The following is a 26,923-nucleotide window of genomic DNA, read 5'->3' as shown; positions in this document are numbered from 1 at the left end:
CGCCTCGGCGGTGGCCTTCATGGGTCCCAAGTGGTGGCGGCCTCCCGTGTTCTACTTCTCCTCGATGAGGGCGGCGGACACGGAGAAGCTGGCCACCGACTCGTCACTCTCCACGCACCCGGCTTCTGTCTCTACCTGCATGGCGCTGCCACAGGCACGGGAGGCGCGCCCACAGACACGGGAGGCGCAGCCACCGCAGACACTGGTGGCGCGGTACGACGCGGCGGCGACGGCGCCCGTACCGGCGTGCTAGCCACCGTGCCGGCGTGGAGCAACTCGCCACTCCTCATTGAGCTGAACTGGAGCGGCGAGTTGCTGAACCATGCGCCTCCTTGGGGCGGTAACTGGCTCCGTCGGGCCAAGCGAGGTTGGTGAAGCACCGAGCGGCCTCGCCCGTATCCAGAGGGCTCGGCGGGCCACCCAGCCGGGTAATATGCCGGAGAACGGCTCATCGGAAGCCATCGGAAGAGTGGAGAAAATGGTGAAGGAGGAGATGGGGGAGCGGTGGAGGGGTGCGATTCTTGCCCGATGTCTGTCTAGCCTCGTGTAAATAGAGGGCGGACGGTAGGAGCTTGGCCGGCGTCTGGCCTCGTTTAAACTGAGGGCGGACGGGAGGAGCTCGGCCGGTGTTGCGTTTAATTCCGGCCCGCTCATGGACGGGCGTGTGGCAGGAGTAGGATTCTCGGTTTGCATGCGGGTTTAACGGAGGGGTTGAATGGAGGCGCCGGGCGTGCAGCGGGCGGCGCAGTACTATTCAATTTGACAGCAGTAATGAGCCGTCAAATCACAAAGGCCCTCGCCTCTCGTGAAACCGACCGAGCTAGACTGCCTCGCCCTCTAGCCTTTAAAAAAATGTATATACTCCACTTTTGTACAGTAGTAATATCGATGGATTGCGCCATGGAGCAAAACTTGAAATTAAAAAAAGGTGGTACATATAGAGAGCGCTCGTCGCCAAATTATGCATATAGTACTATTAAAAAGGCTTGTCACAATAATGGTGTCTAGCACAAGTGCACAACCCACCCCTCAAATAAAACTAAGCACCCTGGAATTCTTTGACAAAACTAAGCACCCTGAAATTCTTTGACAACCAAACTGCTGGCTATATTATGTTGTCCATATATATTGTACGTATATAATGTGAAGAAACGAGTGGTAGTACTATACCAACTAAAAGATGAAATTTAAGAAATACTAGTATGTACGTATTGAAGAGTTAAAGTAACAAGAAGAAACATAACATAGTTCTGCTGGGGGCTCAGCACAACACACCCCTCAAATTAAATTGAGCACACCTGAAATTAAACTTTGCAACTATTCCGGTAGACACTGCATTAGAACCACCATGAGCAACGACACGGCCACCTTACTCGGAGTCCTCGTCCACGTCCTCGACTTCGTCCTTGTCCCTCTTCCTCTTGGCCGATACTTCTTTGCTTGAACCGCACACTTGGCTGTTGCTCTTCATCCAAGCCTTGTAGATATTGAAGCAAAGGTAGCCATCCATTGCAGCATAGTGGATGTGGTATATATCTAGTACATTCCGCTGCCATGCATGACGATGAAACGTGTATGGAGGTTTCTCCAGTTTACCGTACGAAGGATGAACCATGGCTCCTGCCAGGGTCAGCATTGAAGGCTGACGAGAGGACACCAGCCGATTCTTCTGGAGGTCGAAGGTGTTGCCTACAACGAGGCCTATCCGACGCAGGAGTTCTTTGTCGTTACCAAAGTCTACAGTAACGAATTTGACTAGGTTGCTCTCGAGGAAGTCCTTAAAATCGTGGCACTCAACGTCGGCATGGCATATGTGGTAGACCAAGCATAAGTCATGCACGCAAACCTGGATCACGACGGGCTTCTTCCTCTCTTCGTCCTTTAGATCCTTCTCTCGTCCCAGGACTGTGGTGTACTCAACATCTAGCCCAGCGACCCACTCATCATCTGAGTCTTCGAACGTGCGTCTGAAGCGAGAAAGGCATCCTTTCACCGTCACGGAAGAACGGGTGTAGATGACGTCGAACTCATCGCCGGTGATGGTTCTAACCTTGTACTCACCGCCGATCGGGGAGATTTGGGACGCCATGGATTTGGGAGGAGGGTTAGGATTAGTGGAATTGCCGTAATGTGAATGGACGGGACGACTAGGAGCGAACCGCCGTAGTATTGAAGGACGTGCGGGGACGAGTAGGAGCGAACTGTCAGCGTGCGAATGGCAGGGTAGTGGCTTTCCATTCTCCCATGATACGGGCTTCCGAGAGCCCTTGGATCTGAGATCGAACGGTTGCATGGCGTGATTCTAGACCTATGGGTGAATATCCTATCCTGAAGGGTTATTCTGCAAATTTTCAGCAACTTAGCATGCGACCGTTTGATCTCAGATCCAAGGGCTGCCAGCAGCCCGTATCGTGGTCGCGCCTACCTCGACCGTCGCGTCGCTCGTGCGGTCGCGCCCTAGGAGATTTAACACGGTGCCTTAGGCTATCTGATGTTGGCATGTCATACATAGTCATCACTTAGTCACTCATACTACAACAAGGTTTTGGCTATAAGGTTGGCTATAAGTGTATTTTTTTACTTCTCTCTATCTCTTTCTTCGTACTCCCTCCGTCCCATAATATAAGAACGTTTTTGACACTAGTGTAGTGCCAAAAACGTTCTTATATTATGGGACACAGGGAGTACAAGTATTTATTGCATTGCCAAGGAGTGACCTCTTCCAATGAAATGGTGTTGCTAAGTTTGCTTCATTTAATTAGTTATAGACTCGAAATTGTCATTTCACCTAGGTACACGCGCTTAGCACCGTTTCTTCCTTGGGTCACCAAACTAGTCTCTCTCTTCTTGATTAACTTGCCACATCGGACTTTATGCCTATGTGGCAAGCTTAAGCACCTGTAGGAGCAAGTATGTACAATAGTGCGCTTTACATGGCATTTTTGCATATGTGGAGGAAAGAGAAGCAAGGAAAAAGTGGAGAAGTGGGCTCTCATGCAAGAGCCAGCCTCTACTACATGGTGGAGCATTGGGAGAGGCACCTGTATGGAGGTGGTCAGGAATCGGGAGACTCACGCCGGTCATAGCGCCGCAGTTAAAATGATAATGGCAAGTCAAATCACGGGGCCCCACCTGTCCAGCAGTAACTCGCTGTCAAATCACACAGCCCTACATTTGCAGCAGCCTACTCCCTCGTCTTCTCGCGTCTCTGTCGAACAAATACTACTATTTTACTACTTTGGATCCTCGCAACGCACGGGCACATTGCTGGTAAAAGGAAAAGGCCTGCCGCGTTCGCGTCGCACCCCCACACGCCCGGGAATCGTGAGTACAACACGGCCCGTCCGGCACGTCACATAGCTTAGGGAAGGCGTGTTGCCTAGCATTTTCACTTTCATGTGGGACCTCCGTTGAGCAAACCGACACCCCGCCCGCCGCCGGGTTGGAAAACAGAAACGAGGGGAAGATCTAGTTGTAGCACGGAAGCCAAGAAATTTGGTGTCAGACGGGGCTCGTTGATAGAGTAGGAGCATTCCGTACTAGTACTACTCCTACTAGTACCAAGTTTGTACTCCTAATACTATATTACTAGTACTACCACTATACAACTAGTAGGTACGTGCACGGCACAACATCGTAGGAACAAAAAATGGGAAGATCTTGTTTTGGGTGATTTATCTTTTTTTCAATCAACGTAGTATGAATAATATGATGTGGGGGGCACACATGAAGCTTATGTGGCTTGGTTGCATGGCTACGGAAGGTTAGAGCAAAATAAATAGATAATGTGTTTAGAGTGCACTCCACTAAATAGATATACTTTGGATCCATTGCAACGGACCGGCACATCTATATCTATACCCCCTATATAGTGTGTGAAAAACTTTGAAAGTTGGTCGTTGGATGAAGCCAATCCGACGGTACAAAGATGGCAAATCCGAGCACTACTGGCCGTTGGATATCATCCACCAGATTCCGCCACATGTATAATCTAGAAGACTCCATGGTTGAACTTAATTCATGACTAACTTTGCCACAACTAAGCTTAGGCAAAGTTATTAGTTCTTCAAAATGAGAGCCACAAGTTGGCAAGCCTAAGGGAATCTTGCCACATTTTTTTGTGTGTATGTCATGTGGGGCCTTAGTATGGCTTGCCTAAGGTGTGGCTTGAACCAAACACTCACCTAAGTTAATCAAACTTGCCTAACCTTACATTCCACCAGATTTTGCCACATGTTAGAATCCAGAAAGCTCCACATGTAGAAGCATAATGCACAAACCACCAGAATCTGATGCGTGCAATGCACGTGTACCTTACTAGTACTAGTTGGTAGTAGTAAGAAACAAATTCCAGTTTTGGCACGAGCTCGTACTGCGGGAGCACCACAAGGCCTGCCGCAGGAGTTACATTTCCCTCTCGACGCCCACGGGACCGAACTTCAGTGGCTTAGTGCCCGGCCTATGAGTCAATGACATGCGGACCTTAAATGTGGCTGGCCCACATGTCATTCTCATGGTGGTGGCGTGGTTCGCGACTCACTCGTTCGAGATGAACCAGCCGGTGGTGGCGTGGCCGTGGCGAGGGTGCCACAGCTGGGCGTCGGGGCGTTACGAGGCGTAGATGGCCACACCGGCGGGTACTACCTGTAGTACATAAGTACTCCAGCTAAGGATTGATGCCCGGGATGAAATGTGTCATAGCCGCTGGATGAAAATTCGATGGTGCGGGAGTACGGATCGGAGCACAGCAGCGGAGCAGGCAAACCGCGTCCAATCGGGTGTGTCTGTGGTAGAAAGTTGATGGTCGCCGCAGTTCAGCTGGCCCGCATGTCATGCACACAAAGGCAGAGGAGCGGTGGGGCCGAGAGGGATGAGGGGCACGTCGGGGGGATGAGGATCCCCTGACGCGAACAATCCTACCATTCTGTCACTGACATGTGGGACCCATAAGCGTGGGTCCCACCTGTCAGCGAAGGAAAGGCAGGGCAAGGCAGTGATAGCCACGTCAGAGGATCCATGTTCACGTCGGGGGACGTCGTGCCGTGGGTTGGAGCGGCGTCGTGGGAATCGCGTGTGGGTGTGGCAGTGGTAGAAACAAGAAACGTGATGGTCGCCGTGGTTCAACTTCCATGGACAAGCTGTCATGTCTGCTGACACATGTATATCAAAACTAGAGTGTTTATATGTCAAGCACGTGAACAAGTATTATTCTACTACTTTGGATCCATTGCAACGCACGGGCCAGCACATTGGTAGTAGTAGTGTCCATCTCTATCTCTAGAGGCCTTCCCTCGTTCATCCTTTTCTCTCACAAGATAAACTACTCATACAAATGCATCTTGATGTTCCGTGGAACGCACGAGGATGTTTCCTTGGGGGTCTCTCCAGCGCGGCGTGGCCGTAGTTGCAAGTTGACGCCCCTTGAGATGCCGACGTTGAGGGGCACTCGAATTTCCTCTGATTAGCAGGTAAGATGAGTTTGATCATGTAGTAAATGCATTCTAAAGACTACTTCCGTGTCCATTTCCTAATTCTCCCCCTGCCAACTGTTTCACAGGTTAGGCTCGGTACGAGTGGAGATTGGCTTGCATATGTACGGGAGGGTACCAACATCAATTTGCACAACATTTACAATGGTGACACCGTTCCCGTAGAACCTTTGTCCAACATTGGGATCAGCCATGCAACGGGCCACCGCATGAATTGGTACGATGGAACCACGGTGAGATTGAATAAGATAGCACGAACCTTGCACATGGCGGTCAAAGGCGGACCATGCTGTCTGCGGCCGATTTGTTGCCGTACGAGTAGGAAGACGTTGTGCTCCTTTCTAACCTCATCTTCGCGGTCACAAACCAGGGGACTTATTTTGTATGGGACACATCCTACAATATACTCCCTCTCTCCCAGTTTATTTGTTTTGAATCTTTTTGTTTTATAAGTTTCAAATTCAAATTTAGAGCTCCCCATCACATGTTGAGATTACAATGTCCATTAAATCGTTGCGTGCATGTATAGTAAAGAAACAAATCTCGAGTTTGGCATGAGTTCGTGCTACGGGAGCACCACAAGCCCTGGCACAGGAGTTACATTTCCCTCTCAGGGCCGTCGGGACTGAGCTTCAGCGCCTTACTACACCTACCTTTGAGTCAATAACATGTGGACCGGATAGGTGACTGGTCCACATGTAATGCTCCCGTAGGCAGAGGGGCAGTGGGGCCAAGAGGGGTGAGCCGCAGGTCGGGGGACGTGTGGTTTCATGGGTTCGAGCGGCGTCGTGGGAATCGCGGGTGGCTGTGGTAGAAACTTGATGCTCGCCGCATTTTAGGTGGCCCACATGTCATGCACACAAAGGCAGAGGGGCGGTGTGGCCGAGAGGGGTGAGGCGCACGTCGGGGGGCGTGGTGCCGTGGGTTGGAGAGGCATCGCGGGAATCGCGAGATGAAACGTGATGGTCGCCGTAGTTGAACTTCCATGGACAAGCTGTCATGTCTACAGACACATGCACTGCATACCGATCACTGGAAGGAGTAGCAGAGAAAGCTATATATGCGGATAAATAGTTCCTTATAGTCAAGCGGACCCACGCTACTACTCTATTCCAAAGACATGCACACCATCGAAATAGTCCATCTATATCAATATACACCGAGAGGGAATAATTTTTTTTACAAGAGAGGAAATAGTTCATCCATCCATAATGCCCTCCTGCTGGTGCATCTTCTTCTTCTTCTTCTTCTTCTTCTTGTTGTTGTTGTTGTTGTTGTTGTTCTCATTCTCTGTGGGAGACGGCTTCACAACAAGCTCTTTGGACCTTGCAGCTATCTCGAAACTCACACGGGCATCGAGGGCAGCATATTTTATCCCTCGTATGTCAAGGGATAATTCTCCCATCCAGACGACCTTAATGGCACCGTCTCGTCACCCTTCTGAAGATTTGTACCGAGCACAAAATTTTCTACCTCGAATAGGGATGGTGTCTGTTTATCACAATCTTCTACAGGAATTTTGATTCTGGTTTGTAGGTCAGCGATGCTTTTCAAATCAAGGTTGTACGGCTCCAGCTTCTGTTTGTCCCCTTCGATGGCTGCCCCACAGAAGTATACGTCCTCCCGAGACAAGAAATTGTGAAGCTCACCTGGTATGGAGGGCGAGTGTATGATGTGGTACACCAAAACATCATCTTCGAGGCACAGCTGAAGGACGGCGGCGCGCTGGATCTTCCCAGGGGCACGCTCCGTGTACGCTGCGTCGAGACCAATGACCCTCGTCTCTACCTTTTCGAGGGAGTTGGATACATTGTTGATCTACTGTCGAACAACCCTTGGGTGGACGGTTACGGTGGCAACTATGCGCATCGATCCTTCGACGAGGACACGTTGGATGCTAAAAACCTGCATCTCGATCTCTTTCGCCAATTAGAACCGCTGGAACGGAGGGCTATGGTTTGGATAATTAGGATTAGATGGCTAGTATAACTGAAGTAGTAGATGATTATTTAAAGAGGTTAAAACAATGTGAACGCAGTGGGGTTTGGATGCAAATGAAGACGAAGGGGAGGTGAAGAAGCCGAGGAGAATCGGTTCCCGATGGAGAAGTAAATGGGAGAAGTGGCGTGCAGGCAAATTATTAGACGGCTAGGTAGACTAAATGAAAAGGCTATGCGGGTAGACTGATGAGTCGTACCTGTTCGTGTACGTGCCCATCCTTCCTGATAGGTGGGACCTATGCAAAGAGATAAAAAAATGTGTCGTAGTTTTTTTTCAGCGCGTGAGTGGGAGACACAACATTCTCTGGTTAAGGAATACTCCCTCCATTTAGGTGAGTATAAGTCACCTTATGAAAATCAGGTTTTCCCAAAACCTTTAGGCGTGGAGCATTAACTTCCTGCTCGATCCCCTCCCAGCCTCGTTAGCCAGCGTTCTCTTCCTCTGCTGCCACGTTCTACCTTTCCATTTTTCCTCTTCTCAAGTGTGGAACGATCTGCATGCCGTCCTTGATGCACCAGAACGACCACTGCATGCATCGCGGCAGGGCGTTGATTGGGCATGCACGAGAATTTGGTTCTGCTCGCAATATGGATGATACCTGAACGATGAAGTGAATAGGCATGCTAGCACGGGAGACCTATTTCCGCTATACAATACTGGAGTACTCGTGTTCCTACTACTACTACTAGTAGTAGTACAACTGTGGTACACTTGATGGTCAAAATACTATTCATCCGGTCCTCACAGTGAAGTGACAACACCTTGCGCCTGACACTAGTCCAGGCGGCGTGTTCGGGTTACCAAAGTCAGCCTCACCTTGTGCACTGTGCAGTCTGTCACCGCCGCTGTACAACACATTGGCGCCTCGCCTCGTCTCCCTCTCCGCTCCCATAGCGCCACTCCATCTCCATCTCCTTCTTCGTCTCCGTCTCCATCTCAGTGTGCCCCCGTGTACCGTCGCCTCACTCGCCTCCCCCAGTACCACTATTCCCTCGCTAGCCGCTCCAGCACCGACATCCTTCTCCCCCGTAAATAAAGCCCCTTTCCAAACTCCACCATGGCCGAACGCGAACCGCGCAGCATCCATATGAGTCGCGATTGGAGCAATCTCCCCAGTGACATCCTCGACCTCTGTTATTCGTGTATGGATATGTTGAGCGCCCTGCGGCTTGCTGCATGCTCGAGGCACATGCACACGGCCATCGTCGAAGCGAGGCCTAAGCTTTTCAAGACACCCTGCTTGCTGCTATCTGGTCTTGCGAGATTGGCTCACCATGATACAGAGGCGTGCATGATGCCCCTCGACTTCAAGCCGATCTCCATTAGCCGAAACTTCTTTGCAGGTATGTAGTGGGTCACCGTACATCATTTCCCTCGACATCGATCCGATCACCATCGCCCGAAACTTCTTGGCAGGTATGTATTGGGTCGGCATGAACTCCCACTGGATGGCTGCCTTCAGAGAAGACGGTAAAAAGTTGGTGCTCGTGAACTTCCAGACCTCCCATGAGATTATCCTTCCTCCGTTGGATTATATAGAGTATTACCATCGCGGTCCAAGTCATCTAGATTACTACGTCAGTTGGACGGACCTTGTTTTGCAGAAGATTGTAATATGCCAAGTGCCCACACGACATGCGAATTACGCAGACTTCAAGCTAATTTCCTTGTTCGACCGCGGACTCGCCTATCTTTACGCCGGTGCCTTCTTTAGCTGGAGACAACTCGGCTCGCAGTGGATCATCGTCAAAGCTGATACACACTTCTGTGATGCTATTGAACACAATGGCATCATCTACGCGATCGACAAAGCAGATGGCACCACGTATTGCTGGGACGGCTCGTGTAAGTTGTTTCCGTCTCATGTTAATGATGACGCCATGACACTGTTTGAACTTTTTGTGATGATTGGCATATCCCTGTTTGAGCAGAATTTGAGTAGAACTATGGCAATGTATTAGAGACGCCGTAAATCAGCTATATTTGGAATGAGTTAATTCATGCGATTGTGACCATGTCATTACAGCCAATTTGTACCCTGAATAATCAAACGGTTAGGAATATATGGATATTATCCTTATTTTATAGTAATCTATATACTACTACTAAATATGAGTGTGTATCAATGGCCATGTTAGTTTCCTCATTTTCATGATGTAGAAACATGCACCACACTATTGGTTTCATCTAACCATACATTAGGGAAGTAAATGTGCATATGGAGAACTCTATATTTGGAAGTAGTGAAATCCTGCAATGCTTACCATGTGTACATACCTATATTCGCCCTTCAGCAATCAATGGCTAGAATAATATCCTCACAAAAATTTTGCCCACAGAACACGAGTATATAACAATGCATGGTCTGTTAGTTACCTTGAAGAATTTGTTTGTGAGGACAGAACATGATTACTCCCTCCGTTCCCAAATATTTGTCTTTCTAGAGATTTTAACAAGTGACTACATACGGAGCAAAATGAGTGAATCTACACTCTAAAATATGTCTACAACATCTGTATGTTGTGTCTATTTGAAATGCCTAGAAAGATAAATATTTGGGAACGGAGGGAGTACATAACATGCATGACATGGTAGTTTCCTGTAGAGAATCGATTGCGAGATAACATGAGTATAACCATGCATTGCACTTCTATATTTTCGAACCCAGTATACATTTCCCTGTATTTTCCTCCCAGTTCCAACAGGGACATATCAATGCTATTTCTTGCATTATCCTACTCATACTCTAAACAATGCTGATCTTACATTAACAATGCCTGTCCTTTTTGATATGATGCAGTGTCCCTACAGTTACTGCCCTTTGTAATCACACCACCTTTGCCAAAAATAGGGAAGCACAACTGGTTCCTCGCTCGATCAGACGACGGCAAAAGACTGATGATCATTCGGACACATGAGCCGGAAAAGTTATATTGCAAAAACCCCACTGTATACAAGCACCGTGTAATACGTGAGTATCCGGACAGTGGCTGTTACATCTATGAGCATGATACCAGCTTGTTGGGGCCTTTAGGATTTTTTAGTTGGAGGCGGGTAAACAGCCTTGGTTCACACTCTCTGTTTCTCGGACTCAATTATCCGATTAACCAGGAGATCACTGTTGGCAAGGACCTTGATGGCAGAGAGGCTCTGTTTGCTATGGAAAACTGTGTCTACATGGCGAGCCCTAGGAGTTCGGGAGCAAACTCCCCTGATTGTCAACGATACAGCCTGCAGGCAAAAGAAGGTGAGAATGACAAAGGCATCCGGATTAACTTTGATCCTTGGATGTATCAATTACGACAGGCAGTGATGTGGTTCAAGCCTTCAGTTTGATAGGTAATTGGGTTGTTGCATCGAAAGGGTGGAGTACTGGTGTCTCCGGATCACTAGTCGCTGAAGCGGGGCTGCAAATTATGATGGTGTTGGATCATTTCTTCGAATGACTTTGTTGTCTTTGCTGCTGGTTCTGGATGGGTAGTTCTTTCTTTTGTTATGCATATTCCTTGTCATTTGGTCATGCTCATCTATGTCACTCTTACTATGTAATAGTTGCTTCTGTTTAGAATGTCATTCTCTTCTGGATCATGAGAGTCTGAGCGCTGCAGATGGGTGCGTTTTGGTGGTGTAGCAAGACTTCTTATGAACTATCATGTCTTGTTGTTTATGTCAGTAGTAGTCACTAGTCAGTGTTTGAATGTTGTATATATCGTTGTTTCGAACTGTTCATTGTCTCGAACTACTGGTGGGCTAAATGAGGGCATCACCATTCTCTAGTGTTCAGAGTATATCTCCTTTTTTCAAGTTATATAATTTGAGCTCAGTGTCTTTTCGATGATGTACACTTGTTTGGGCCAGTGAGGGGTCGTTGAAAATGGGCCGAGTAGTAACGCAATGCCACACAGGTCAGTTATGACTCTCAGGCCGGGCTCTCCAAAAAAGAAAGAATAAGGACTCTTAGGCCGACATGTGGGCGCCACCGGTGTTTTCGTGCGCTTGCGTGCCAAGAGCATATTGGCGCGTGCTCGAAATTTAGGCTACCTTTTCATCCCCAGTCTCCCGCCCCTCCCCCACCTCTGGAATCTCGATTCCTACTCCAGTTCCCCCAAATCCCCCTCCTGTACTCCCTGTACTCAAGCGCACTATCATGTCGCCGGTCAACGCGGATCTCCGAGCCAGAGATCCTGAGGTTCGTCCTGCCTTCGGTCGCTGCGTGATGTCGCTCAACAGTGGCATGGCGGCGCTTGACGACCAGTTTGCCGGCAAAGTGCTGATGGTAACCATCAACGGCGACCGGCCTCCCATCTCGCCGGACGACCTTGTCAAAGCTCTTGGCATTGCGCACGGCATCCAAATAAGTGACTTGCTCGTCGAAGTCTGTCCGCCACCGGCAGATTTCTTCGTCAGGTTCCGGACAACTTTCGACTGCAGTCGTGTGTTCGAATCATCCCGGCGTTTGTTCTGCGATGGTGCGCTGGTGAGCTTTGGTCGGTGGCACCCAGGATGGGGCTCGGTGCCCTCTGAGCTTGAGTTTTTAACAAATCTTACCTTCCACGACATGCCTCGACGTGCTTGGAACAGCGAGTGCATGAACGAGCTTATCAACGACCTTGGAGGTGAGCTCGTAAGTATGTTTGTTCCTCCAGACAGCTGGGCTCTGACGGTTATGGCATGGATGAAGAAGCCGTCCACCATACCTAAGGTTATTGGTGTTGAGATACCGGTGCATGAACCGGGGTTGTACTATTCTTCGCCACCAAGGCCGCCGCGGACCACGTTAGGGATGTACCTGTATCGAGTGTTCGTGCATGTGGAAGAAGTGGTCAATCCATCAATCGAAGTCCTGCCGCCGCTGCTGGTGCCAGGGTCCGTCGACGACGTCCATTACAGGAGTCAACGTTAGACTTTCCCCGTGTTGCTCGGAACGATGGATGGCACAGGGCCTACTCCATCGCGCGGCGGAGGCCACTGCTTCTTTGGGAGAATAGGCAGGGCTGGCTGCCTGGATGTGCTCTAATTTGAGGTAACAACTGTATCTTGTCAGATACTAGTTAAATCCAAGCTATGGGTGTGAAGCACTGATATGCCAGTACATTTGATTGTGACCTGTTCTAATTTTGTACCTGAACTTTTTTTTAGAAAGGGCTGTACGTCAACTTAATGTGCTAGCAGAACTTATTGTGTAGTCTGTCTGTTTTCTTTGCACAACATTCAAGATATTTCCCTGTCATTGATAAAGACGATGAACCGTTATGTACGACTTTGTTGGTTTCAACATAGCCCTTCCCGTAGCGATCCACTGCTTCCATCCTGATTGTGCCGCCTGCGTGAAATTTTTGTATGCAAGTTCAGTGTGCTATGATGTTCTATATGATTGTGTCAACTATATAAGTTTTTACTGAGCATCAGCAATGCATATGGCTGAAAGATGTATTTACGAGCATCGACCGATGGGTCTCTCTCTCTATCTCTCTCTCTCTCTCACACACACACACACACGCGCGCGCGCGCGCACACGCACAAGTGGGACCCGTTGAACTATTTATTTGCTCGTGACAGCTTTTAATTAGGTTCCATTGTAATCTAACTTTTTTCTTAAGTTATTAATTGAGCTCAGTGACTTCAAGTTGTACATAAGCCTTGTTTGGGCCTTTCCGGCGTCGCTGAATGTGGGCTGAGTAACCATGTTAGGTTGTACTGTACTACACAGGCCTTTTTTTCAACATCAGCAATGCAACTGGGCTGACAGTTGTACACAATATCCGGGCCAACTTGTTATTCTCCGCCCCGCTGGGCTGCAAACTTTCCTAGGAGGTATGCATTAGGCTTAACAAGAAAATGGACTTTAAGAAATAATAAATGGGATGTAATTATAATAACTGGACAATTACTATGCACCAAACACGTAATTAGTTTGAAAAATATATTATTTTTGGAATTTGAAAATTTTAATTTCATTACTTGTTGCGCGCGCAATATTTCGTTGGATTTTAACATAATACAACTTTATTTTGAAATTATATTTAACCTGACTAGAAATTTCTGATAAAAATATTTTGGATCCCATCAAAATGTGGGAATTTTTTTTGAATTCTGTTTTGAGCGGTTGTTTGAAATTATTAATCGTTGTCCTAGCTAGAAGTTGGGCTGTACTTTTAACAAACTGTAAATGGGCTATAGTAAATTCCATTAGAATTAAAAAATGGGTTGTACATTCTTACAAATCGCAAATGGGCTATATGTTCTCTGCCAAATCCGAGTTGTGGGCCTACTAAGTTGACGCGCACCAAGGGCTTTGTCAACTTAGTCAATATAAACGATTCTAGCTGCAGTGATCGTACGATGTCCATCCAACGGCCGTACTGCTTCTTCAACCTCTGGTCTTCTTGCCCCAGCCGCCCAAAGCAGCGCCGGTCATGTCGCGTGCTCCTGCCTCCCGTGGCCGGCTGTGATGCCGCGGAGGCCTCACCGCCCCGTACTACTCCCACCGCTGGCCAGGCCATCCCTCTACTCACCCACACCCCCTGTTATTTTGCGGCGACGGCAGCCCCACACCGCAGCCGAACCAGTGAACCCTCGTACTCCTCTCCGCGCGGGCTTCCACTGCCGCGTCTTCCCCGGCTCCGCGTCGTCCCCTTCCTAGGCCTCGCCGTCGTCCAGACCACCGCCCTGGTGCTCTCGGCGCGGCGTGGTCAACGTGGTCAACGACCGATGGAAAGAGTACTGTACGTGGAGAGGCTGACAGCTGGGTCCAGGCGGCCGCAAGGAAGTGCCTCCTTATTACGCGCAAAATAATTATTCCTCCACCTGACAGCAGGGACCCACCGGACGGGCCACCTTATTTCGCGAAAAAAACGTTTCCCCCCTGACTGCTAGGACCCACCGGACGGGCCAGCGTATTTCACGAAAAAAACGACCCCCCCCCCCCCCGCTGTCAGCTCGGACACACCGGAAGTGCCTCCTTATTACGGACAAAAAATGAATACTCCCCCTGCTAGATGGGACCCACCATGGTGGGAGGCTGACTTGTGGGCCTACTAAGTTGACTGGGACGGGGGCCTTTGTCAACTTTAGTCAATATGAACGATTCTAGCTCCACTGACCGTACGATGTCCATCCAACGGCCGTAGTGCTTCTTCAACCTCTGGTCTTCTTGCTCCAGCCGCCCAAAGCAGCGCCGGTCGTGCCGCATGCTCCTGCCTCCCGTGGCCGGATGTGGTGCCGTAGAGGCCTCATCGCCCCTACTATTCCCACCGCTGGCCAGGCCCTGCGGCGACGGCAGCCTCACACCGCTGCCGAACCAGTGAACCCTCGTACTCCTCTCCGCGCGGGCTTCCACTACCGCGTCTTCCCCAGCTCCGCGTCGTCCCCTTCCTAGGCCTCGCCGTCATCCACCGCCGTGGTGCTCTCCGCGCGGCGTGGTCGACGTGGTCAAGGAACGACTTCTATCGGAAGAGTACTGTACATGGAGAGGCTGACAGCTGGGTACATGGCCACAGCCCAGTTTTTTTGTGATTTGCCAAGTAAGTCGCTTTGTCAGGCCTGTTGGGCTGCAAATCTTTCAAGACGAGGAGAGCTTTCATTCGGCTGGCCGAGAAAATGGCCCATCAGTAATGAGAAATGGGTTGTACATTTTTAAAACACATCAAACCGGCAATTAGTTTCAAATATCTTTTTTTTCATTTCAAGATTTTAAATTACATTAATTTTTATGCGTGGAGAATTTGTTGGATTTTATATTGATATACAATTATTTTTAAAATCAGTTTGAACGTGAGTCGAAATTTCGGGATTAAAAACAGTTCGGACCGCACCGAAATATGCAAAAATTCGTATAATTTTTTAACCGTGGCCACAATATGGGCTGTAATGCTAACAAAAAGAATATGGGCTCCAAAAAAACCCTTAAGAATTAGCAAATGGGCTATAAATTATTAGAAATAATGGCAGATGGGCTGTATGCTGTTTTCCACAGATTTGAGGCTTTCCTAAAAATAGGTTGACGCACAAGCACTGACTGTTGGATGTCCATCCAACGGACGTCGTGCTTCTTCAATCTCTGCTCGTCCTGCTCCAGCCGCTCAAACAAGCGCCGGCGGGACTGCCTGCTCCCTCCTCCCCGCGGCCGGCTGTGCTGCTGCGCAGGCATCACCGCCCCACCGTACTCCCATCGCTGGCCTAGCCATCCCTCTACTCACCCACACCTGTTGTTATTCTCCGGCGACGGCAGACGAACCAGTAAACCCTCGTACAGTCGTACTCCCCTCCGCGTGGGAAACAACTGCCGAGTCTTCCCTGCCTCCGTTTCGTCCCCTTCCTAGGCCTCGCCGTCGTCCACCGCCGTGGTGCTCTCGGCGCGGCGTGGTCAATGTGGTCAACGACCGACTTCCATCAGAAGAGTACTGTGCGTGGAGACGCTGACAGCTGGGTCTACGGCCGCAGCAAGGAAGTGCCTCCTTATTACGCGCAAAATAATTATTCCTCCACCTGACAGCGGGGACCCACCGGACGGGCCACCGTATTTCACAAAAAAAACGTTTCCGCCCTGACTGCTGGGACCCACCAGCTACACCTTCGCACACAAGGAGGTGCGTTCGGGCAAAAAAAACAAAATGATTCGCCCCCCCTGACAGCTGGGACCCACCAGCTACATCTTCTCACGCAAGGAAGTGCCTGACAGTCGGGACCCACCTGGTCGAAGCGTACGTAGCGTTGTCATTCTGGTCCCGAACGTGTACGTACATATATATTGGTGGATGTAGAGGCGCGCACGTGTCGTAGTAGAGGCTCGCACGTAGCATGTACACGTACGTACAGCGGCCAGGGTGCAAGAAAGAAAATACGGCCACGTATGTGTACATATGGGCGGAGTCTCGAACGTCTACTCGCGCATACGTACGGCGAGGGCTCGTTGACATGGCTAGGTCAGAACGGATAAACATCGTCGTCGTCGTGTTCATGGGGAGGCAACGGAATGCGTCGTATTCATGGGGAGGCAACGGAATGCGTCGTGTTCACCGGGAGATAACGGAACGCGTGGGAGCCAACCGGCTGGGTCGGAACGGAATGCGTGGTCGTGTTCATCGGGAGGGCTTGGATGGAACAGGCGATGGAAACGAGGCCTGGCGTACCGCAGAACGGAGGAAACGGCCTTGTGTTCGACCGGCGAAACGGGATCCTGTTCATCGGGAGGGGTCTGGCGTACCGCAAAACGGACGAAACGGGCCTCCTACGATCGAAACGGGGGTCCTGTTGATCGGGAGGGGTGTGGCGTACCGCAAAACGGACGAAACAGACCTCCTACGGTCGAAACGGGGGTCCTGTTGATAGGGAGGGGTGTGGCGTACCGCAAAACGGACGAAACGGACCTCCTACGGTCAAAACGGGGGTCCTGTTCATCGGGAGGGGTGTGGCGTACCGCAAAACGGGACTCCACGGGATACTGTTCATCTCCACCGTCGACCTCCTCCAGCCTCCACGGGATACCGTCGACCTCCTCCAGCCACCATGGGCTACCGTCGACCTCCTCAGCCTCCACGGGCTCCTGTTCATCCAGCCTCCACCGCGCGCTACTCCACCGGCTACTGTTCAACCACCCCTCCACGGGCACCCCTCGACCATCTACTGTTCATCCAGCCCTCCACACCACGGGGTCCTGTTCATCCAGAGGCAATGCCACCGCTCACTGTTCATCCAACCCCCCCCCCCCCCCCGCAACGCTCACTATTCATCCCAGAGGCAGCATCGACCGGCTTCAGTTAGCAGCAGTAGCGAAGGAATCGCTCGATCGGGTTCAGTTAACAGCCATCGATTGATCGCTCGGGTTCAGTAACGCGTAGCCTACAGTGCAATCGCTCGGGTTCAGTTAGAGCCCAATGCCTCGCTCGGGTTCAGTTAGAGCCCAACGCCTCGCTCGGGTTCAGTTAGAGCCAACGCCTCGCACACACGCGCGTACGTGTACGAGAGAAACGCGCATCGCTCTGCCCCCGACCTCCCACCGTAACCGGGAACTCCCCGAAATTTTCCTCCCCCTCGCTTCTACCACGGTTTTTTCCGTCATGGACGGCCCAAAGAATGTCATGCAGCTGCGTCTCCGCCCCGCCCAGGACGAAAAGCCCATTTTCTGTCACGATTTTTTGTCATAGAAGTAGGAGCCCACCACATCTATGATGATACCGGGTTTTGTCACAATTATCGTCACAGAAGTGTCATATGTATGACAGAAAAAATTCGTTCGGCCCAAAATGTCACGGATGTGTCTTCTTTTACTAGTGTGATCCTCCTCCATGGCATCTATCCTCTTCAAATCAGCCTCCATCTCTTCCTCCGTTGCTGGCCCAAAGTGGTCAGCATTGCTGTTTGTCCTTGATCTCGATGCCGGATGAGACACCCGGCTCTCCCCGACTGACTCTTGAGAAGACATCTTGCTATAATCTGCAGCAGCAACAGCTCGAAACACAAACAGAGGATAATTGTGTGATACATGAGTCAAAACCTTTGGGAGATTATATAATGAATTTTTACCGACCAAAATACGTATCGTGCAAGAAAACGGAGTCCGGAGAGCGCACGAGGTGCCCACGAGGCAGGGGGGCGCGCCCTCCACCCTCGTGTCCTTCCTGGACTGCTTCTTATTTTTCTATTTTTCTAAATATTCCAGAATGGATAAAAATTACCATTAGAACTATTTTGGAGTCGGTTTACTTACGGTACCACATACCTATTCCTTTTCGGAGTCTGAAACGTTCTGGAAAGTGTCTCTTATGTATTCCTCCGGGGTTACGGTTTCAATAACATTGGTTTCAACATTTATGGGATTACCTGAGATATAATGTTTGATTCTTTGACCGTTCACCACCTTCAGATTTGTGCCTTCGAAGTTGTTGATTTTTATGGCACCGGAACGATAGACCTCCTTGATAACATAAGGACCTCGCCATTTAGAGAGAAGTTTCCCTGCAAAAAATCTTAAACGAGAGTTGTATAATAATACATAATCACCTACATTAAACTCGCGGTTTTGTATCCTTTTGTCATGCCATCTTTTGACTTTTTCTTTAAACAACTTGGCATTCTCATAGGCTTGGGTTCTCCATTCATCAAGTGAGCTAATGTCAAATAACCTCTTCTCACCGGCAAGTTTGAAATCATAGTTGAGCTCTTTAATAGCCCAATATGCCTTAAGTTCTAGTTCAAGAGGTAAGTGACATGCTTTTCCATAAACCATTTTATACGGAGACATACCCATAGGATTTTTATATGCAGTTCTATAGGCCCATAATGCATCATCAAGTTTCTTGGACCAATTGTTTCTAGATCTATTAACAGTCTTTTGCAAAATTAATTTGAGTTCTCTGTTACTCAATTCTACTTGACCACTAGACTATGGGTGATATGGAGATGCAATTCTATGATTAACATCATACTTAGCAAGCATTTTACGGAAAGTACCATGAATAAAATGTGAATCACCATCAGTCATTAAATATCTAGGGACTCCAAACCTCGGAAAAATAACTTCTTTAAGCATCTTAATAGAGGTGTTATGATCAGCACTACTAGTTGGAATAGCTTCTACCCACTTAGTAACGTAATCAACAACAACTAAAATATGTGTATATCCATTAGAGGCAGGAAACGGTCCCATATAATCAAAGCCCCAAACATCAATTGGTTCAATAACAAGTGAATAATTCATAGGCATTTCTTGACATCTACTAATATTACCAATTTTTTGACATTCATCACAAGATAAGACAAACTTACGGGCATCCTTGAAGAGAGTAGGCCAATAAAAACCGGATTGCAATGCCTTATGTGCAGTTCTATCTCCAGCGTGGTGTCCTCCATAAACTTCGGAGTGACACTTGCGTAGGATCTGTTCCTGTTCATGCTCAGGTACACAACATCTAATAACACCATCTACTCCTTCTTTATAAAGATGCGGGTCATCCCAGAAGTAATGTCTCAAATCATAGAAAAACTTTTTCTTTTGCTGGTATGTGAAACTAGGTGGTATAAATTTAGAAACAATGTAATTAGCATAAGCAACATACCATGGAGCAGTACGAGAAGCATTTATGACATTTAATTGTTCATCAGGAAAGCTATCATCAATAGGTAGTGGGTCATCAAGAACATTCTCTAACCTAGACAAGTTGTCTGCAACGGGGTTCTCAGCTCCCTTTCTATCAATAATATGCAAATCAAATTCTTGTAGCAAGAGAACCCATCTAATAAGTCTAGGTTTAGCATCTTTCTTTCCCATAAGGTATTTAATAGCAGCATGATCAGTGTGAATAGTTACTTTAGAATCAACACTATAAGGTCTGAACTTATCACAAGCAAATACAACTGCTAAGAATTCTTTTTCAGTAGTAGCATAATTTCTCTGGGCATTGTCTAGAGTTTTACTAGCATATTGAATAACATTTAATTTCTTATCAACTCTTTGCCCTAGAACAGCACCTACAGCATAATCACTAGCATCACACATAATTTCAAAGGGTAAATTCCAATCAGGTGGCTGAACAATAGGTGCAGAAATCAATGCTTTCTTAAGTATTTCAAATGCTTCTACACAATCATCATCAAAGACAAACGGTATATCTTTTTGTAATAAATTAGTCAGAGGCCGAGAAATTTTTCAGAAGTCCTTAATGAACCTCCTATAAAATCCGGCGTGACCAAGGAAGCTTCTTATACCTTTGATGTCCTTGGGACATGGCATCTTTTCAATAGCATCAACTTTAGCTTTATCAACTTCAATACCTCTTTCAGAAATTTTATGCCCCAAGACAATGCCTTCATTAACCATAAAGTGGCACTGCTCCCAATTCAAGACAAGATTAGTTTCTTCACATCTCTGCAAAACTCGATCAAGGTTGCTCAAGCAATCATCAAAAGAGGATCCATAGACGGAGAAATCGCCCATGAAAACCTCACAAATCTTTTCACAAAAATCAGAGAATATAGCCATCATGCATCTTTGAAAGGTAGAAGGTGCATTACATAAACCAAAAGGCATACGTCTATAAGCAAAAGTACCGAAAGGGCAAGTAAATGTGGTCTTTGCTTGATCATCAGCTGACACAGGTATTTGAGAGAAACCAGAATAACCATCTAGAAAGCAAAAATGTGTGTGTTCGGATAATCTTTGTAGCATTTGATTAATAAAAGGTAAGGGGTAATGATCTTTTTAGTAGCTTTATTTAATTTGCAGAAATCAATTACCATCCTATAACCTGTAATAATTCTTTGTGGAATCAATTCATCTTTATCATTAGGAACGATAGTAATATCTCCCTTCTTAGGGACACAATGGACAGGACTTACCCACTGAATATCAGCAACGGGATAAATTATACCTACCTCAAGGAGCTTTTGTATTTCCTTTCTTACCACTTCTTTCATTTTAGGATTCAGCCGTCGTTGGTGATCAATAACTGGTTTGGCATCTTTCTCCAAATTTATTTTGTGTTGCCATAGAGTGGGACTAATGCCCTTAAGATCATCAAGAGTATATCCAATAGCAGCACGGTGCTTCTTCAGAGTTTTCAATAAATTTTCTTCCTCCTTCTCTGAAAGGTTAGCACTAATAATAACAGGATATATCTTCTTTTCATCAAGATAAGCATATTTAAGAGTATCAGGTAAAGGTTTAAGCTCAAACACGGGATCACCCTTGGGTGGAGGACGATCCCCTAGGATTTCAACAGGCAAGTTATGTTTCAGAATAGGTCCCTGTTTAAACAACACTTCATCTATTTCCCTTCTTTCATTCATAAACATATCATTTTCATGGTCTAGCAAAGATTTTTCTAAAGGATCACTAGGAGGTACGGCAATAGAAGCAAGACCAATAATTTCATCTTTACTAGGCAATTCTTCTTCACGATGTTGTCTACGAAATTTAGAAAAGTTAAACTCATGAGACATATCACCTAAACCAATAGTAACAACATCCTTTTCGCAATCTATCTTTGCATTAACAATGTTCAAGAAGGGTCTACCAAATATAATGGGACAAAAGCTATCTTGTGGGGAACCAAGAACAAGAAAATCAGTAGGATATTTAGTTTTCCTACACAAGACTTCAACATCTCTAACAATTCCAATTGGTGATATAGTATCTCTATTGGCAAGCTTAATTGTAACGTCAATATCTTCTAACTCAGTAGGTGCAATGTCATGCATAATTTCTTTGTATAAGTCAATAGGTATTGCACTAGCACTAGCACCCATATCACATAAGCCATGATAACAATGATCTCCTATTTTAACAGAAATAACAGGCATGCCTGCCACAGGTCTATGTTTATCTTTAGCACAAGGTTTGGCAATTCTAGCAGTTTCATCACAGAAATAAATAACATGCCCATCAATATTATCAGCCAAGAGATCTTTAACAATAGCAATATTAGGTTCAACTTTAACTTTCTCAGGAGGTGTATAAGTTCTAACATTGCTTTTACAAACCACAGTTGAAGCTTTAGCATGATCCTTTATTCTAACAGGGAAAGGTGGTTTCTCAACATAAGTAGTAGGAACAATAGGATCATTATAAGTGATAGTCTTTTCTTCAACTTTAATAGGTGCAGCTACTTTTACTTCTATGGGAGGATGATATTTAAACCACTTCTCCTTAGGGAGATCAACATGAGTAGCAAAAGATTGACAGAAAGAAGCTACTATCTCAGAGTCGAGTCCATATTTACTGCTAAATTTACGGAAAACATCGGTATCCATAAAAGATTTAACACAATCAAACTTAGGTGTCATACCTGACTCCTTATCTTCATCGAGATCCCAATCTTCAGAGTTGCGTTTAATTCTTTCCAATAAATCCCATTTGAATTCAATAGTCTTCATCATAAAAGAGCCAGCACAAGAAGTATCGAGCATGGTGCGATTGTTATCAGAAAGCCGAGCATAATTTTTTTTGAATAATCATCTCTCTTGAGAGCTCATGATTGGGGCATGAATATAACATTGACTTAAGCCTCCGCCAAGCTTGAGCGATGCTTTCTCCTTCGCGAGGCCAAAAATTATATATATAATTACGATCACGATGAACAAGATGCATAGGATAAAACTTCTGATGAAATTCCAATTTCAATCGTTTGTAGTTCCATGATCCCATATCATCACATAGCCTATACCATGTCAATGCATCTCCCTTCAAAGATAAAGGGAAAACCTTCTTCTTGATAACATCATCGGGCATCCCTGCAAGCTTAAATAATCCACAAACTTCATCCACATATATTAGGTGCTCATCAGGATGTAATGTTCCATCTCCTGCAAAAGGATTAGCTAGCAGTTTTTCTACCATACCCGAAGGAATTTCAAAGTAGACATTTTCATTTTCAGTAGGTTCAGTAGGTTGAGGAGCAACTCTTTGCTCTACTGGTCGGGGTGAAGATACCCCGAACAAGCCCCTCAGAGGATTACTTTCCATAGTAACAAGTGACAATAAATTTCAGCACACTATATAAATTTTTCCTTACCAAATTCAACCTACCAAAGGCACTTCACTCCCCGGCAATGGAGCCAGAAAAGAGTCTTGATGACCCACAAGTATAGGGGATCTATCGTAGTCCTTTCGATAAGTAAGAGTGTCGAACCCAACGAGGAGTAGAAGGAAATGATAAACGGTTTTCAGCAAGGTATTCTCTGCAGGCACTCAAATTATAGGTAACAGATAGTTTTGTGATAAGATAATTTTTAACGAGTAACAAGTAACAAAAGTAAATAAAGTGCAGCAAGGTGGCCCAATCCTTTTTGTAGAAAAGGACAAGCCTGGACAAACTCTTATATAGAGAAAAGCGCTCCCGAGGACACATGGGAATTATCGTCAAGCTAGTTTTCATCACGTTCATATGATTCGCGCTCGGTACTTTGATAATTTGATATGTGGGTGGACCGGTGCTTGGGTGCTGTCCTTACTTGGACAAGCATCCCACTTATGATTAACTCCTATTGCAAGCATCCGCAACTACAAAAGAAGTATTAAGGTAAACCTAACCATAGCATGAAACATATGGATCCAAATCAGCCCCTTACGAAGCAACGCATAAACTAGGGTTTAAGCTTCTGTCACTCTAGCAACCCATCATCTACTTATTACTTCCCAATGCCTTCCTCTAGGCCCAAATAATGGTGAAGTGTCATGTAGTCGACGTTCACATAACACCACTAGAGGAGAGACAACATACATCTCATCAAAATATTGAACGAATACCAAATTCACATGACACTACAGGAATCAGCTATTTTGCCGTCTACCACGGCGGACGGCAAAGGCATGAACGGCGGACGGCAAAGGCCTTTGCCGTCAGCCGCGGACGGCAAAAGGCTCCGGCAAAGAGCTACTTTGCCGTCTGCTTCCGGGCGGCTGACGGCAAAGGGCCTTTGCCGTCTGCAGCAGACGGCAAAGAGAGCAGACGACAATAATTGCGCTGTCAGTCCGTTAAGTGGCTAACGGCAGGCCTTTGCCGTCCGCCGCTGATGGCTAGTCTTTGTCGTCTGCCACTGATGGCAAACTTTCTAGTGTCTTTGCCGTCTGCCACTGTAGGCAAACTTTCTAGTGTCTTTGTCGTCTGCCACTGTAGGCAAACTGACCAAATGGGTCAGCTCCCAGGAAGCACAGTTGGCTGCCACGTGGCTTCTTTGCCGTCTGCGGCTGACGGCAAAGAGCCCGTTGCCGTTGGTGGCAGACGGCAAAGAGCCTGCATATTCGCTCTTTTTTCTGTTTTTTATTAAATCCAACAATTTTCACAGCAAATATATATGACATATATAGATATATTTCACAGGCCTATTTAACAGCAAACATATCACATATCCAGCACATAACTTTCATCCATTCATACATAAGCAAATTCCATCCATTCATACATAAGCAAGTTCCATCCATACATATTACAATGCAAAGTTTCATCAAGATAGCAAGTTCCATCATAGCAAGCTAGAAGAATAATTGAAGAGAATGAAAGAAAAAACAAGCACTCCATAGCAAGCTAGCTTCCATGAAGTGAATGAAATCTGCAAAATGGCAAAATAAGAAAGTTAGAAATAGGTGACTAGAATAAGAAGACTAGAACAAGAAGAGTAGAACAAGAAGAAGACTAGAACAAGAAGTATATGTCATTTATGAGCTAACTTACGTGAAATGGATCATATATGAGCTAACTAAGTTGAAATGGGTCGTTTATGAGCTAGCTAAGGTGAAATGGATCATTTATGAGCTAACTTAGTTGAAATGGGTCGTTTATGAGCTAACTAAGGTCAAATGGATCGTTTTTGAGGTAACTAAGGTGAAATGGATCGTTTTTAGCTAACTTAGGTGAAATGGATCATTTATGAGCTAACTTATTTGAAATGGATCGTTTTTGAGCTAACTTAGGTGAAATGGATCATTTATGAGCTAATTTAGTTGAAATGGATCTTTTGAGCTAACTTAGGTGAAATGGATCATTTAAGAGCTAATTTAGGTGAAATGGATCGTTTTTGAGCTAACTTAGGTGAAATGGATCGTTTATGAGCTAAATTAGTTGAAATGGATCGTTTATGAGATAACCTAGGTAAGATGGGTCATTTTGGAGCTAACCTAGGTGAAATGGGTCATTTTAAAGCTAACGTAGGTAAAATGGATCATTTAGGAGCTAATCTAGGTAAAATGGGTCGTTTTTGTGCTAACTTGGATGAACTGGATCATTTATAAGCTAACCAAGGTAAAATGGGTCATTTTAGAGCTAACTTAGGTAAAATGGATCGTTTATGAGCTAACTAAGCTAATTATGCAATTTTTGACATAAGTAAGCTAAGTACAGATCGTTTTAGAGCTAACTTAGGTAAAATGGATGGTTTTGGAGGTCAGTAAGCTTATTAAGTCATTTTGGAGGAGAAGAAGCTAAGTCTAGGTCATTATGGTAAGCATTGGAGGAAATAAAGCTAAGTCTAGGTCTTTATGCATGTGTTAAGCAAAACACTAGATAAACTTACCATGATCCAGGAGGTGTAGGAGCGGGCTGGCTCGTGTCGGTAGCTGGAGAAGGATCGTGCGATGCTTGTCTGGACTTACGCTGCACCAAAGATCATTTCCAATGTCTTGTTAGCATGATGACACTCAAATGTTAAGACTAGCAAGTAATGTCCATTCAAATTAAACTCACCGTGGTCCCAGGAGCAATCACTGGCATCGGCGGAGCAGTCTGACCGGTCTTCTCGCACACAGACTGCACATTTGGTTTTGACGACTCAGTCATACTAGTTAGTAATGAGACAAACACTACATGAATGTTTTGGCTAATCTGCAGAAGAAACTTACCACAAGGAGCTCGTACATGGCCCTTGCCTGCATGTCATTCCGTGCCCTCTCCTCCTCCAACATCTTTGTCGTCCTCTCCTCCAACTCCCGCTGCCTCTCCGCCGCCTCCGCCAGAAGTTTCTCCGTTCTATCTCTCTCACTCTGTATAGCAGCCTGCAACACCACTCACATGACCATTTGTAATCATTGATGGAAGCGCACACAATGTAATGGAGAAAGATAGCTGAGTACGTATCACTAACCTTGAAGGCGAGTTGGACTGGCCGTTCACGAGGCCTTATCTCAGGAGCGGAGCTCGACTGGCGCGCCTTGATCTCCGGGAGAGTGCTAGGACAACGGATAAGTCCATCTCCAATGGCTATGGAGCCATGGGACCTCCCGCCACCAGATATCATCACCAGCTCTGGATCAATGGGACCCTGGCTCGGGTTAAAGTCCTCCCCTTTCGTCGCCTTCCCCTCATCTCTATATCTCACGAGCTTGTTGTGGGAGGAGATATTGGTGAAGTTGTTTGCATCATCGAGGTCAGACAGAGAGAATGCCTTGACTTTCTTGAAAGAGGCAGTGTGGGCCATGGCATACAGGTCGTACACCTCTGGCACCTTATCCACCTTATTGTAGCGTGCCTGAAAGAGAGAAACAATGTAAATTAGTAATTAAAGGGCTCAAGCTAGCATGATGAATGAATTGCATGAATCATGAAGCAAACCACATACCCAGTTCCGCCCGAACTGATATAAGTTGGAGCTGCCTTGATGGTGTGGCACACCTTCCATTTGGGCACGTTTGTCCTGGGCCTCATTGGCTAGCCATTCTTTTGAGCACCACTCATTGACCAACACCTCCCAACAATCCATCCGATCCGCACACCATCTCGGAGGCGCCTAAGTTAGCAAATAGAAACTTGAGCGCTACGGCTAAGAATTACTAAATGAAGGAACTTAAGTAGAAGGCCTTAAGAATTACCTTCATGTACTGCTCCTTACTCAGGAACTTCTCGCGGCACGCCGGCTTGGTCTTCTTGATACCATGCAAGGCGTAGTAGTCTCGAACAGCCTGCACCCGAGCCTCGTGCCGTAAGTCCTGTAGTAGGCGCTCGTTA

The sequence above is a fragment of the Aegilops tauschii genome, chromosome 4 (genome assembly GCF_002575655.3).
Source record: "Aegilops tauschii subsp. strangulata cultivar AL8/78 chromosome 4, Aet v6.0, whole genome shotgun sequence".
In the NCBI taxonomy this organism is placed as follows: domain Eukaryota; kingdom Viridiplantae; phylum Streptophyta; class Magnoliopsida; order Poales; family Poaceae; genus Aegilops; species Aegilops tauschii.
This window is presented reverse-complemented; position numbering follows the sequence as displayed.